The sequence below is a fragment of the Anastrepha obliqua genome, unplaced genomic scaffold, assembly GCF_027943255.1.
Source record: "Anastrepha obliqua isolate idAnaObli1 unplaced genomic scaffold, idAnaObli1_1.0 ptg000012l, whole genome shotgun sequence".
Lineage (NCBI taxonomy): Eukaryota > Metazoa > Arthropoda > Insecta > Diptera > Tephritidae > Anastrepha > Anastrepha obliqua.
In genome coordinates, this window is record NW_026562179.1 from 7,917,419 (window position 1) to 7,926,177 (window position 8,759).

The following is an 8,759-nucleotide window of genomic DNA, read 5'->3' on the forward strand; positions in this document are numbered from 1 at the left end:
AACATATCGCACCCTAAATACAAAAGGGTCACAACTCAAAATATTAAGATTTTCAGGAGAGACGAAAAACGTTTTATGTAAAAATTATTGTAATATTTAAAGAAAATATTGTTCCATCATGAAAATATACAACATTGAAGAAGGTTCTACTATATTTTTTTCAATTTTATATTATGTTTGCGAAAATAAAACAAAATTTTGATTTATGACTCTTTAACTGAAATTTTTTCGATTAACTAGTGATATTATCTTAAGTTGGGCCTTTTTAACTTTTTTTTTTTTTTTTATTATTAGTATTTTCATTGCAACTAGTATAACATTACATACATAGGTATATATACTAACGAGCAATTTTTGTAGAGTTTTGTTACAACAAATAATTTGAGTTAATCCTCAGCAAAATACAATTCATACTTTAACTGATTTTTATTTATTTATTAGTTTAAATCTAGAGGTTTTTTACGTTTGAGCCTTCGTTTCCATTTTGTATTATCGTTAAGAATCAAGGCTTCATTGTTCACATGCTTGCTTAGTCGCTCTGCGTGCGACTTTGCAAATTTCTTTATGGTTGCCGTAACCGAATCAATATTGAGGTCACGTTCTAGGTCTTGCGTCCTAATATACCATGGAGCGCAAACTGCATGCTTGAGTGCCTTAGTCTGAAATCTTTGTATATGCGCTGTATTACTATAGCTGGTGCATCCCCATAGCTGAATCCCATAGGTCCAGATAGGTTTGAGAACTTGTTTGTAAAGTAGTATTTTATTGTGTGCGGATAACGCTGATTGCTTACCCATTAGCCAATGCATATTTTGGAATTTTAGGTCCAGTTCTTCCCTTTTCTTTTTCACGTGCGCACTCCACCTAAGTTTCGTATCGAGCGTCATACCTAGATACTTTGCTGTATTAGAGTATGGTACTTTAATGCTGTTTATGTATATTGGCAGGTAGTTGGTCTTTTTGTTTGTAAAGTTGATGTGTACAGACTTAGTTTCGTTCAGTTTAATGTGCCATTTATCTGTCCAATTGTATATTTTATTGATAGCAAGCTGCAGTTGTGCAGTAGACTCTATTTCTGTCTTTCCGACGGTTAGTATTGCAGTGTCATCAGCAAATGTTGCTGTAAAGCAATTTCTGCTGTTTGGCAGGTCGTGAGTAAAAAGTAGATAGAGAAGGGGACCAAGCACACTTCCTTGCGGCACACCAGCTTTAATCTCTTTCAGTTCAGAGAACTCATCTTTGTATCTGACGCGAAAATAGCGCTCAGACAGGTAGGTTTTTAAGATATTAAAACATGTTTTTGGCAGTACATTCTTTATTTTCCACAGCAAGCCAGCATGACATACTTTATCGAAAGCTTTAGAGACATCGAGAAATACAGCCGAACACACATTTTTTTCTTCAAATGTGTTCTCGATGATACGCGTAATTCTGTGAATTTGGTCAATAGTTGAGTGGCGCGCGCGAAATCCAAATTGGTGCGTTGGTATTATTTGTTTGTTTTCTATGATATTGCTCAGGCGCTTTATCAAACATTTTTCCAACAGTTTTGATAAGATGGGCAACAGTGAAATTGGTCGATATGATGCTACATCGTTTGGAGGCTTTCCTGGTTTTAGAATCATGATGACATCAGCTATTTTCCAATAGATTGGAAAGTATTGCAGCTTAAAGCAAGCATTCATTATGTTTGTTAGCTTAGTAATGATATTTCGTGGAACTTGTTTGAGGACTTCGGCAGTTATTAAATCAAACCCTGGAGATTTCTTCGACTTCAGCTTTTGTATCTCGGCGCACATCTCATCTTCAGTTATGGGTACTATATCGCCATAATCATCATTGGCTATGCCATCATTATTTAGCATTGGTGATGTGTTGCTATTGGGTGTAAAGATTTTTGCTAGATAATCTGAAAATAAGTTTGCTTTTTCTATGTTGGTTTTCGCCCACCCATTATTGTCTCTTTTGATTGGTGGATTATGGTTAGCTGGCTGTTTAAGCTTTTTGGTGCATTTCCATAGTGAGTAGTTTGTGTCTCTTTTATTATTTAATTGCTGTGCGTAGTTTGTAAATGATTGATTTTTATATTCGTTAATTTTATGGCTGAGATCTTTCGCTGCTTTGTTCAAAGCTGCTTTATCAACAGGTGATCTTGTTTGATGCCACCTACGCCGCATTTTTCGCTTCTTTAGCACCATTTCTTTTATATCTTTTGTGTATTTGTGGCCAGCGGAAATTTTCATTAAAGGAGGTGTGCTCGACCAAGCAGAGTGTTGTATTTCTCTCGTCAGTTTTAAAACTTCGTCATCTATCTGTGTTGTTGATTCCATTGGAAACGTATTGCCTTCAGATTCTTCTAACATTTTGCGGAAATAATCCCAGTCGGTAAATTGACTAGTTAATTTGAGAACTGGATCACGTAACACTACCGTTTCGCTGAGAGTTAGATAGACTGGCGAGTGATCTGAACTCATGTCTAGCCCATTTTCAATATTAAGATATGCACTGGAGACTTTTCTGGTGATGAAGAAATCGATAAGGTCCGGATTTTTTTGTGGATCAGATGGCCAATACGTTGGCATCCATGAAGATGCAGTGTTACAGTTTGTTTGTTGAAGCGCTTTGAAGAGCTCCCTTCCTTTAGTGGTTGTTAGCCTAGATCCCCAATGGATATGTTTAGCATTAAAATCACCGCCCATAATGAATTTTGTTTTATGACGCTCAATAAGATGGACATATTGATCGTATTTGATTTGGTGCCTTGGAGGACTATAAACAGCTGTCAATGCTAGATCACCTCCAGCATTAATTGTGATGGTGGTGGCTTGGAATTCATTGGTGCTGACTTTTTCTTGTTCGTAGTGTTTAATATTGCTTCTAATAATTACGGCACTTCCGCCTCGTGCACTGTTGCTTGGGTGAATAGTGTGGTAAGTTTCAAAGTTTTTGATCTTGAAAAAAGTTTGATTAGTGAAATGCGTCTCAGCAATTAAACAAATGTCGATTTTTTCTGAATTGAGAATCATTTCCAATTCATGCTGGTGCTTTGGGAGACCGTTCGCGTTCCATAACATTATTTTTAAAAAGTTAGGCATGTGTAATTGACTGATAAATTTTAAATTCAAGATTTTGCAACCTTTGCTCCAGTGATTTGTTAAATTCTTGTTGTTCTGTTAGCTTTTGCAATATTTTTGAAAGTATATTTTCTTCATGTGTAGTGACATTTTCGTTAGTTTTTGCCACTTGTGAATAGGTTGGTAGATTGCTTGCAGCTCGAATTGGTATAGGTTTATGCGATATTGATTTTGTACTAGCTTCATCTTTATTTTTCTTTTTAACTGATAAAATGTTTTAATTTTATAAGTTTCCTAACCGCCGACTGAATAGAAGAATAAGAATAATAAGAAAATTCAAAGGAGTGATGAAATGTATGTTTTTATTTAAATATTTCTATTTTGAAATAAAGCTTTATTCATTTCATTAACACATAATATGTATCTCAAAGTAGCACAAAGTAGAAATCAAAATAGTTCACTATATTAAAAAAGAAAATCTTCAAAAGTTTACGTTTTTAAATGCCATTGAAACTATGTAATAAATAAATATTTGTAATATGACTCATAAAAGTTTTTTGGAATATGATTTTTATCCACCAGTTCCTTTATGTCCTTTTGCTTTATTTGTGGAAGCGATAGCCTTTCCGAATAAATGGCACATAAGCTAAAAATATTATTGGTAAAAAAATGTTTAATGTTTTTAAAAACAGCAAAATAAAGTAAAGCAATTTGTATATGCTTCTCAATTCTTACTTAATGCAACTCCAAGGCTTTAAGTTGTTTCTTAAACACACTTCCTGAAAGTCGATATCTTTATAAGATGTTTTATAAAAAAATGAATGTGGGTTTTCTTTATTGACTTGGAGAACTTTAATATCACGCCATATCACTTTCTGATTGTCTTTATTTGTAGAAAAATTCTGACCCCACTCTTCTTGAAAAGCCTTTAAATCATAAAACGCTTCATATGACAATTCTCGAACTTTATATGGGGGGCCAGTCTTTTTTGCAGTTGCTATTAGACTTGTATATTGGTCTGGCGTATAAATGGGATTACTACTTAAATGCGTTTTTACTTGCTTCTCAATAACGCTATGCACATTGTCTCCTTCATTTTGAGAGTGACCTTTAATAAGGTATTTATGCGTAATACTTTTCAGATTATACTTATGTACAGCATATGCATACATTGAAAGAATGTATTTATTTTTTTGCTGTCCACAGCAGTTATCAGAATAAAAAATTAGATCTAAGTCTTGAGAATTGTTTGCCTTTTGTACCAGATTTTCGATATATAAAAACACACAGGTGCCGATCTCATTACTCCCACGTTTTCCTTGTACTTCAGTCCAAAAAAAACATTCTACATATTTGGCACTGAGGTCACTTACAGTAAAATTGTAACAGTTAATTTTACTTTTGTAGTAAAAACAGGAGCTAAAGCCTTTTGGCAATGGTAAAAAGCCTGTAAGTCATACACAGCTACATTGTTTTTTTTTCTTATCTATATCTTTTTCGGTTCTGCATAGCTCCTTTTCTTCGAGGTGTGTGTTGTAAGCTTGCACCAAATCTCTTTTTCCATTTTCATTAGCATTTAGGAAAGAGTCGCAGAGATCGCATTGATCTTTCTTTGGTTTGAAAAAATCAATGTTGAATTCTGTGCTGAATATTCGATAAAACATAATTTTACTCCCAAACTCCAAATTTTCAGCTTCACGAGATTCTTTGTAGTCGTGGTATAGATCTGCTATACTTTTACTGCTTTCAATGAACTTGCGACAAGTTTTAGCACGTAAATAATGCGACTCGATGCTTGGAATATTTTCAATAAATTCTCTCATACTGTTTTTGATTTCTGGGGCTACTGTAATATGATTATCATGCTTTCCACGAAGATCCAGCTCAATGAAACCACGTTCGTCCTTCTTTTTTACAACTGTTCGTATAACTTTGTCATTTACGTCAAGGGTTGTATCTGTATCTGTATTTTGGTTTAATTTCTTTCATATGCCTGCCTATAAACTCTCTCTGTCTCTGCAAGTCACTGCAACCCCAATATTTTTTAAATATTTCAAGGCGCATCGATTCGGAAATTAGTTCATTGCATCGAAGTTGGCACTTTGCTCCGCAGGGTGGCCTTATACATCTGGCATTTACTTCTTTTTTCGACTTGGAAAGTGATGTATAAGAGGCTCCAGAGTTTCTTAAAGATTTTTGTTTCTGTTGTTTCTTGTTTTGATATGTATATCTAGAACGTGTTCTCGTCCTACTTAATCTTTTTATATCTTCTTCTTCTGAGTATTCTTCCGAGGTGCTGCTTTTTCCGGACGCACAAAATTCACTCCCTGAGTCACTAAATGCATTAGTACTACTATCATCATTGTAACAAGGCACACTACAATCAGTTTCCATTGTGCTTGAGTAATGTTCAAGATTTGGGCAAGACATTTTCATCAAAGGGGTCACAACTAAAAATTCAATTTTTTATTGCAAATTATTTAAGATTTTACAAAAGGCATGCAAAATAAGTAAACAAACAAAAGACTAATACCAATATCATTAACATTTAATTCTTTTTTCCACTTTAAAATAAAAAAAATTATACAACTTACGACGCTCACGATTATTTAATCAAAAAAGGCACATACATAAATAATACTGTTAATTGAACTCACTTTTCACAACTAAAGAGGCACAATGCAAAATAATATACCACGAAATTTATAACTTTTTACAGTTATAGAGGCAGAACTCAAAATAAAACTCTTTATGTGTAATAAGAGTAATCAGCTGCTCATGAGTCCATTAACGCAACTCACAATAATTCTCTTTAGTTGATCGTGCAAAAGCAACACACTTGACATAAAAAGAGACATAACTGTATTTTTCCAGTTAAAGAAGATAGTTATGTGAACGAAATATTTGCAGCAGTTAGAAATGTGTACTCTGAATTAATTTATGCAAAAAACTCAGTTTTGGAAAATTTTGAGTTGTGACCCTTTTGTATTTAGGGTGCGATATGTTATATGTTATATTGGACTGCTGGTTTGTATGTATTATATTCTCTTCTTACAGTACGCGGATTATATGTATATCGCTGTTTCTTCTTCGTTATTTTGTTTTTGGTATTCAATATCTGCAGAAATGGCGAATGCTGTCTCTAGGTCTGTCGATCTATACTGATAGAGAGTATGTTAGGTGAATTTATTTCTTAATCCACTTTTAAAACATATCCTTGCAATCTCTTTAGTATTTTCTTCAAGTCCTTTGTAACAACTTGGATAATCAATTTAGTTAATACTTGATTCATTAACTGACTGATCCTGCTAGGAATTCAGATTAAGATGTTTTTCCTTGTTTACATTTTTTCATTTCTTCCATTATGCTAATGTAACTTCTGGAGTCTGCATAACTGTAATCAAGTCGATTCAATATTGCTTTATGATTTAATGGAGTGTTGTGGATTTCTGGACTGTCTAACTTCGGCAATTAATTGTGTGCATTAATGCATCAGTTTGTTGTTGAATGTTTAGTTTCATATTCTCTGGAGGTCAAAGACAGAATTTCTTTTGTTCCTTTTCCTATCCAGATTGAAATAAATCACTCTGTAGTTTGCTTTTTCAAAACTTTTGGAATTTATTTTTATAGAGTTTGTATTCTTTTTTTGTTGTTTTTAGTTATATCCTTTGAATCAGGATTTAAACACTTTAACATTTATTTGACTCAGGATACTTTTACTTAGTGATCCCGGTTGAGCCCCCAGTTAAAGTTGTACCCTTGATACTATTATGAAAAAATATATTTTATTTGTATCAAAGCAATACAGTGGCTTATGTACTACACAGCGGTTATAAACCAACTGTCGATTCCTTAGAGAATAACTCTATTTATACATTTTTTTATCGCTTAAGTATAGTTTATTTATTATGACCTTATTGTTATCTCCGTTGATTACTTCATTTCTATGGAATGCGATACGTTGAGTTGTTATCTCTGTTGATTACTTCATTTTTATGGGAAGCGATACGTTGCATTGTTATATCTGTTGTTTACTTCATTTCTATGGGATGCGATACGTTGCACTGTTAACTTGCGTACACTTGACACACAGCAAATGCGGCTGTCGGGGACTTTAAAAGACATATTTACATAAATACATATATGGAAGCAAACATATATACGGAACAGCGACCATTCGACATGGCAAAAATTCACGATTCACCAAATATTGGTAAATATTTCTACAAGAAATATTTCAGTATTGAATATTTTCGAATGGTCATCTGTGATATCTTCAATCTTAGTTAAAGGATTTTTTAATCGTTGAGAAAAATAGGCACGTGGGCGGCTCGTTTTATGAATGAAAGTACTTTGCTCAGAGAAATATGAGTTCGAACTTTTCAATGAATTTTTTTTTTGTCTGTTAAAACTGTTCAGCGCCATGGCAACTAGAATCATGGACACTACGGCTGCGCCAATGAATGTATTTTGTTCTTGTAGTCGTTAGGCATAGAATTTTAGCATACGCATTTAGAGGAATAAAGTGAGTGCGCTGTGTATGCGATTATATGTAAATCCATATGTGTACGTATACCAATAGGAATTGTTTTGCCGGCAGTTCAGAATACAAATTTGTACAGTAGCCACACAATTTATTTGTACAACCTGCGTAGTTCGTAAAAAACTTTAGCTTTGCGCAAAATATTTGGTCTGACAATATATTTGTTTTGGGGTCAGAGTAGGAAAACAAACAAAACTCCCGGTATTTCAACTCACACTGAAGGATTCCATGGAAAAGCAGGCAGATGTAGCAAAATGCTTCAAAATATTTATTCGTACACTTTCAGCTCATGATATTGTTGCTACAAAAGTACCAGTAAAAACCCTTTGTGTTTTACTAAAATTGTTGAAAATGAAATTTCATTGGGTTTTCTTAGTTTTTATCTCCAATTCAGTTTTATTTGCACGTAGTATCTCGATTGAAAGTAACCAAGTAGGACAAAGCGCGGATTTACCATTGGAAGTACGTAAAATTATTTTTCAATTGTACTTGGAAAAAAAGTCTAAGTAAGGAAAACGTTATATATAGTGATGAGTCGAAATTAAATGTTTTCGGATCAGATGGCTCTCCCAAAGATTGGCGAAAAGAAAATACAGAACTGAATGAAAAAAATGGCTTATTTACCACTGTAACCAACTTAAAACTCCACTAAATCACAGGATTTTAACCCAATTGAGCATGTCTGGGAGCTCTTTTCTAAGAAAGCTCTATGAGAAATAGAAAGCACAAAATAAGATCAAAGGCGTTATTAACGACAGCTTTAAGTGTTGAGTGGGAGAAAATTACAGCTAATGAAACCAAGTTGTTGGTAAAAAGTACACAACGACGTTTGGAAGCAATTATTAATGCTAAACGCCGCCCAACAAATTACTGAATACTCGCTTTTTCTTTCATTTTTTAATAAAATATTCTTTATATGGCTATGTACGAATAATATTTTTGCATAAAATTGTGCCCTATTTTGTTATTATCTTAAGTTCTCTAATTCCAGAAATGAATTTCGAAGCTTTTGTTCCTTAAATATTGAATACAATTTTAATTTTTTACGAATATATTAAAATTTTGATCTTTTGTATAAATCGTGCTATGTATCAAGTGTATTTGTTTATACACAGTGGGCGTACGAATAAATTTTGTGACCA